The 6,246-nt window shown below is 46.4% G+C and overlaps 1 protein-coding gene across 1 annotated transcript in view; it reads left to right on the top strand.

Annotated features, from left to right (window-relative positions):
• The first annotated feature begins 6,080 nt into the window (after positions 1-6,080).
• Ampd3 (adenosine monophosphate deaminase 3) overlaps positions 6,081-6,246 on the top strand; it is a 43,718-nt gene continuing 43,552 nt past the window's right edge. The window contains exon 1 of the mRNA XM_010615273.3: positions 6,081-6,226. The gene's annotated coding sequence lies outside the window, so the exon portion shown is untranslated. The remainder of the gene's footprint in view (positions 6,227-6,246) is intronic.

Below are 6,246 nucleotides of genomic sequence, written 5' to 3'. Positions count from 1 at the left end.
AATTACAGAAAACGTGTGCCTATCAGCAGACAGCCATGCCCTGGGGAACATCAGCTCTCACTGTGCTCTTGGACTAAGGAGAAGGCATTTTGAGGTCATATGCTGTGGGCCCAAACCTCATATTCCCACTCATTGATCCCCTTTCAGTCCAGACAGGAGTGAGGGACCTTAGCCCAAGAACCTCTGTTGCCCCATGAAAAACTCAACCCAGTCCTACTCCTGAGCTCTCTTCTCTCAGTTCTGGCCACCTCCCATCCACGGCCACCTTCCTGTCACAATCCTGAGAACATGTGTTCTGTCTATGGTCCAGTTTTCTCCCATGCTAGAAGGGAGAGGCTTTTCCATTTCAGAAAAAGGAACCAGTTTCTAACGGGCCCATCATGCCCATTGTCAACCAGACTCCAGCTTGCTGAGTGAAACTCCAGAGTGTGTGGAGGAAGGCTTGTCTTCCCCTTGGGCTGCAGCATCATGGTGGGCTGCAATGTCCTTTCACACAGGGAGCCAGGTCAGTAGCCCTGAGGACTCTTCTTTCAGCCATCATGTTCTCCTGATGTCCTACTTCTGTCTGCTGTCAGGCCATATGCACAACTTCAGCCAGTTAGTAGCAGTGCCCAGGACGGCACTGTGGGTTGGAAACTAGCTGAAGAGGTGCTGCCCACACTCTCTAGAAAGCAGAGCCCAAGCTGGGTATGATGGCTCACGCTGTAATCCCAGCACTCTGGGAGGCTGAGACAGGATTATAAATTCAAGGCCAGTTTGGGCTTTCAAAATAAGAAATACAAAAACCTGGGAAGTTGCGCAGTGCAAAGGCCTTGAGTTCATTCCCTAGTGCCTCCTGGTACACACACACATACACACACACAGACACACACACACAGACGCACACACAGACAAACAGACACACACACACACACAAGAAGGAAGCAGAGCCCTTTCCTTGTTGCCCCTGGCAGGAGCTTGGCCTGTGTAGCACCTGGTTTTGTAACAAGAGGCAGAGAACTGGGTGTTCGGACAGCGCCACCCTCCTGTGTGTGCAATATGGGACAGTCGCCAGAGGGGTTCATTAGCATGTGGGGGAGCAAACAGCTCTTGGTTTCCAAAAATGCTCAGATAAACCCTACCCCATGGCTCTGGCCTCAGGCACTCCCCAAGGAGTTCAAAGTTCTTAGAGAGGGAACCTCAAGCAGATGAGGAGAGGAGTCTTTTCCACAGGATATCTGCTTCTGCTGGTGGAAGCTTGAGGGAAGACCGGCGGCTGTGCTGTTTCTGAGGCAAGGTGTGGGCAAGCAGTGTGGGTGGAGTCTTGCCAGCCAGTGTTCAGACTGAGGCCGTGAAAGGGATGGGTTCAGTCTTCAAAGTGGGTGTGTAGAGCAGCCTGTGTAAAAGAGAAGTTAAAACTTTTATTTCTATTTGTTATGTTGTCTACAAGTCTGCTTCACCACTGTTTAGTACGTAAATCAACACTGGCACCTCGCTCAGCCCATGTATCAGGTGCCCTTGCATTGGCAGGAAGCGTGAGGTTGCACAAGGCATGGGAGGGGCTGTGGCACTCTGCTGGTCCAACTGCTTTCACATGCAGCAGGATGTCTTGCAAATTACTTCTCTCCCAAGCAGTGGACAGACAAATTATATTACCTGATTTTACCCACACTGCTCTTTTTTTTTTTTTTTGTAGCGGGGATGGGACTTGGGACTTCGAGCTTTTGAGGCAGGTAGGGGAACAACTGAACTAAATCCCCAGCCCACCCATACTGTTCTTGTAAAAGGACACTGGGTTGAAAATATTCCTGCCACTCCCTCATACACTGCTAATAATAGGAATTGTGCAAGCAAAAGCAAACAGAAAAATGGCAGAGCTAACAAGTTCCTGTACCTAAAGTGAAATCCGTTATGATGATATAGTTAAATCTGATAATGAGTCAACTAAGAAATTTGAATTTATAAGGAAGACTACTTGAAACGCGAATTTACATGATGATATATTGGCCCTTGAGATATTAACTAATACTAATATAAATATTCCATCGTAATAATCAAGACACATAAGTTCTACGAACTCATATAGAATGCCATCTATATTTTTTTCAGGGGTATTCCAAGCTATGTAATATTTAGTTGTGCATTCTTGTAAAATATTAATAAGTGTAAAAATGTTTAGAAATCTCTTCTGAGGCTTCTTTAATAGCAAGAGGCAAAATTTCAGTCAATATCATTGGAAAGAACAGCTCTTGTATTTGACATGGTTAAAGTGACTGAATCAGTACAGAGAAGATGGCAACACATACAAAAATGCATTCTGTTGAAAGACAACCAGAAAGCACTTTTGAAGATTTAAAGAAAAGGATTTGAACACCTGGCCTGTTGTAGAGGTTGGATATAGTTGCTAACTGTTTCACTTTTTTTTTTTTTTGCAGTGGTTTTGATTATATTCCTGAAGAAATACTTCAAACTTTCTGTGATCTATTTAAAAAAGACACATTCACAACCTTTGATGACTTCTTTGGTGAAACATGCTGTGGTGTTTATGCACAAGAGTATGACTGGTGGACTGGCTGCCCTGCCTGGCTGACGCATGAGACTCGTCCATCCAGGGCCAGGGATTTAGCTCAGAGGTTCCACCATCTGCCTCAAAAGCACAAGGTTGTAAGTTCAGTCCCTGGTACCCACCCCCCAAAACAAAAGAAACTCATCCATCCCATTGTCTATTTATAAGCTACAACAATAAGGTGAATGAAGCTCCAAGAGCACAAACAATCACAGGATCTCTCTCTCTCTCTCTCTCTCTCTCTCTCTCTCACTGATTTCATTGAAAACAGAACAAGAAATGGTCTGAGTCAAAAGATTGCTCTTAAAACCATCAAAAACATTTTAACAGAAAAAATAAACATGACCCCATTATGAATGTTTAAGAGTCACAGGAAAAAACCTCTACTGCCCCGCACTAATTATAACATATAGAAAGGTATATGCTGAAAAAGTACATGACTTGCCAGGCCACCACAGAAAAGGTGACAGCAAATTTATTCACACTACAAGACTAACATTTAAAAAAAGGATTTCCTGCATTTAATTCTAACATCACTTCGTTCTCTTTTTATAGTTGATGGTTTATTTTCTCATGGTGAGTAGAAACCACACCAGATTTAGCACCGTTGTCTGTGTTTTGTATTTTTCTTCTTTGTCCCAATGTTTGGTAATGGTAGAAAATAGATCAATTTATTCATCATCATAGCATGTTGCTTAAAAATCAACAGAAGGTGCCAGCGGAACCGGAACTGGTGGGGCTGGTGTGGGGTCCGCCTGCCCACCAACCCGGTCCTCACAAAGAAAGAGCAGCCAGGGTTTGATACAGAGAGGGTTTCCCTAAGAAGCAAGCCCACAGTTCCTCTGGAGTCAGGGCAGGGCCACCTCGATCGCTCTGGGCTGTGGACCTGTCCTGTGTGTGGCACCAAAGCCGCCCGGCTGCACAAGGAGCGCTGGGCTCCTGGAGCAGCACAATGGCAGCAGCTGCAGCAGGTGCCACACAAGAAGCGTCTGGTCGGGCAGGAGAGCAAACAAATGCGGAGGTGGGGCGAGAACCTCCAGGATCAGAGGAGGAAACGAAAAACATTGCAAGGGGAAGACCATCTTCGGAAGCCCACAAGGTCACACCCCGCGGAGTCCCAGTGCCTCTGAGGTGTGCGTGGTCCAGTGCGCTCTGGCCTGGGTGCTGGGCACGCATGAAGCCTCAGAACGGAACCGTCCTGGGAGGGGTCCGCACCCCAGTCCCTCTGGGACCCAGAGACACCCCAGGCAGAAAAGCTTGTCTCCATGGCAGTCTGTGGGGTCTGAGCCCAGCCCTCCCAGCCCCGCTGCACCTTGTAGTGGGTCGGAGGCAGCTGCGGAGCTGGTGTCCAGCAGGCCGCGCTCCTGGGCCTCCTGGACCGAGCTGGCCTGCCGCTACCACAGGATCTCAACGACATGGTTTACCTGAAAAAGAAAAACTAAAAAATACAGTGGGACCTTGCCTTAGTCACTTTCCTCCCTGAGACATAAAACCCCACACCCACAACTTAAGGTAGGAGAGGATAATTGTAGTTCACAGTTTCAGATGTTTCAGTTCATGGCTGGCAGGCTCAAAGACATGGTGGGAGGGCCTCCCTCAGAAGAAAGCTGCTCACTTCACCGCAGCCAGGAGGCAGAGAGAGAAGGGAGGACCCGCGGAATACACCCTTCCAGGTCTCATCTGCAATGAAATGACTCTTACCAGCAAGTCAGCTATGGCGGCTCCCATGATCCAGTTGCCTTTTCACATAAGGTCTTTTGGGGGACATTTTAGATCTAAATCATAAAAAGATCTTTATAATATAGTATTTTGTAATGAAATATGGACTTAGACTGAAAACTTTTTCTATACCTCAAAAGTTTACTGATTATCTCAGGGCAAAGATCTTGACAGTTACAGAATTTAAAAAAGACAAGGATCTAAACTTGCTGGTCTCTTTTTGTTGGCTGTGGCCCTCCTAAGTGTATCACCTAGTGTTCCCCTCCATGTCCTTTCAGGTAAAGATGATATTTTAACAATGAATTGAGAAAATTGCCATGCTTTAAGAGAATCATATTATAGGGAAAATACTTTGAAAAGTGCCATTTAGATTGTTTCCATTCATGTGGTTGTAATGCTCAAATGAAACGTGTCAAGTATCTCCTACACTATCATTGTCACAATCTGCAAAGTTTAGAAGCACACAAGCCCCTTTTACAATCTTCCGAAATGCATGATCACAAGGTTTAAACATTCTATTAAAAAAAAAAAAACATTTGCCAGGATAATTGATGAAAATTTTGCTGAAAATGTTGACCTCATGGACAAAGAAGAGTTTTCTTATGGAATGTCACACATGCAAGATTGGTAGATGGGATTTAAACAGTGAGAATTATGATTTAGTAAGTGCAGCCAAAGAGTTTTTCTATTTGAGTCTACTTACCTTTGTGGGATTTTAATTTTTTTGTACCGGCGTCAAACTCAGGACCTTATGCTTGCAAAGCAGGCGCGGCACCACTGAGCTAAATCCCCAGCCTCGCCTGTCATTTTTTTTTCCATTAAGTTTATTGGTACATTTTAGATCTACAATACAGTTACATTCATCATTAGGATCTTGTACCTTTACATGATGTTTCTTGGTTCTAATTTTTCCCCATTCCCCTGTCCTCTCTTCACCCCCTTCACCCTTCCCTATTTACAAAGACTTTGTTTCCATGTTTTTCCATTTCTCATATTTTTACTTTTCCCTTCTTTCCTTTGCCCTCCCCCTTCCCCTACTCCTTTAGACCTGGCCTATCCTTTTTGTTTGTTGGTTGTTCTTTTTTGAGACAGGGTCTCTTTATGTCTCTCAGGCTGGCCTTGAGCTCACTATGTAGCTCAGGCTGGTTTTGTACTATGAGTGCTGGGATTCCAGGTGTGTGCCACCTTACCCAGCTCCATTATTTATAAATAAAAATCAGGTCATGAGGTAGAAGGAATGTGAAAGCTGTTGGTATACTGAGGACATATAGTGGTGCTGACTGAGTACTTTCTTTCCCCAGTTGGTGACATCTTGTGGGCCGGAGAGTGGGTATGTGGTGGCATCCTTCAGGAAGACTGAAGACACAGGGCAGGTTCTGGCTGCCTCTGGGAGGCAGTTAGGAGTTTGGGCCTTGCTATTTTTCTATAGGCCTAGGAACCTCTAGTGAAGCTGTTCCTTCCCCAGGAAGTTATTTAGGACCTGCAGCTCTGGAGAACCATGGGCTGAAAATGAGGTTCCAGAGTCATTAAGAGGGTGGAGGCAGTTACAGAGATCCCAGAGTGGGCCAGTAGAGTCAGGAGTTAGCTAGGAAGCTGGCACAGTAGGATCCCAGGGAAAACCACAGGGACAAAGCCAGGTCTTGGAGGCTGAGAAGCCATAGGCACCCAGGTTATCAGTAGAGGGACGGGAGGGAAAGAGACAGAGAGAGGCACAGGGTGTGCCAACTTTGGAAACCGGGTACTCCAGGCGCTCCAGGCTGGAAGGCGTGGTCAGCGGGGAAGCTGGGAGCTGGTAGATACGAGGCACCACTGCTTTTGGCAACCGGGAGGTCATTCCGGACTTCGAGGGGCGGGCACAGGAGCCAGGCAGCGGAGGGCAGGAGAGCGAGTGTGTGTGTTGGGAGGGCCGGGAAGGTGATCTCAGTGACGAGATAGACACCTGGGAGGAAACGGAGGCTGCAGGTCGGTGCCGCTACCGGGAG

Source organism: Fukomys damarensis, unplaced genomic scaffold (genome assembly GCF_012274545.1).
Source record: "Fukomys damarensis isolate Sample0158 unplaced genomic scaffold, DMR_v1.0_HiC HiC_scaffold_16, whole genome shotgun sequence".
Taxonomy (NCBI): Eukaryota; Metazoa; Chordata; class Mammalia; order Rodentia; family Bathyergidae; genus Fukomys; species Fukomys damarensis.
Note: the sequence above shows the minus strand (reverse complement) of the source record. Positions and strands in the feature narration are given on the sequence as shown.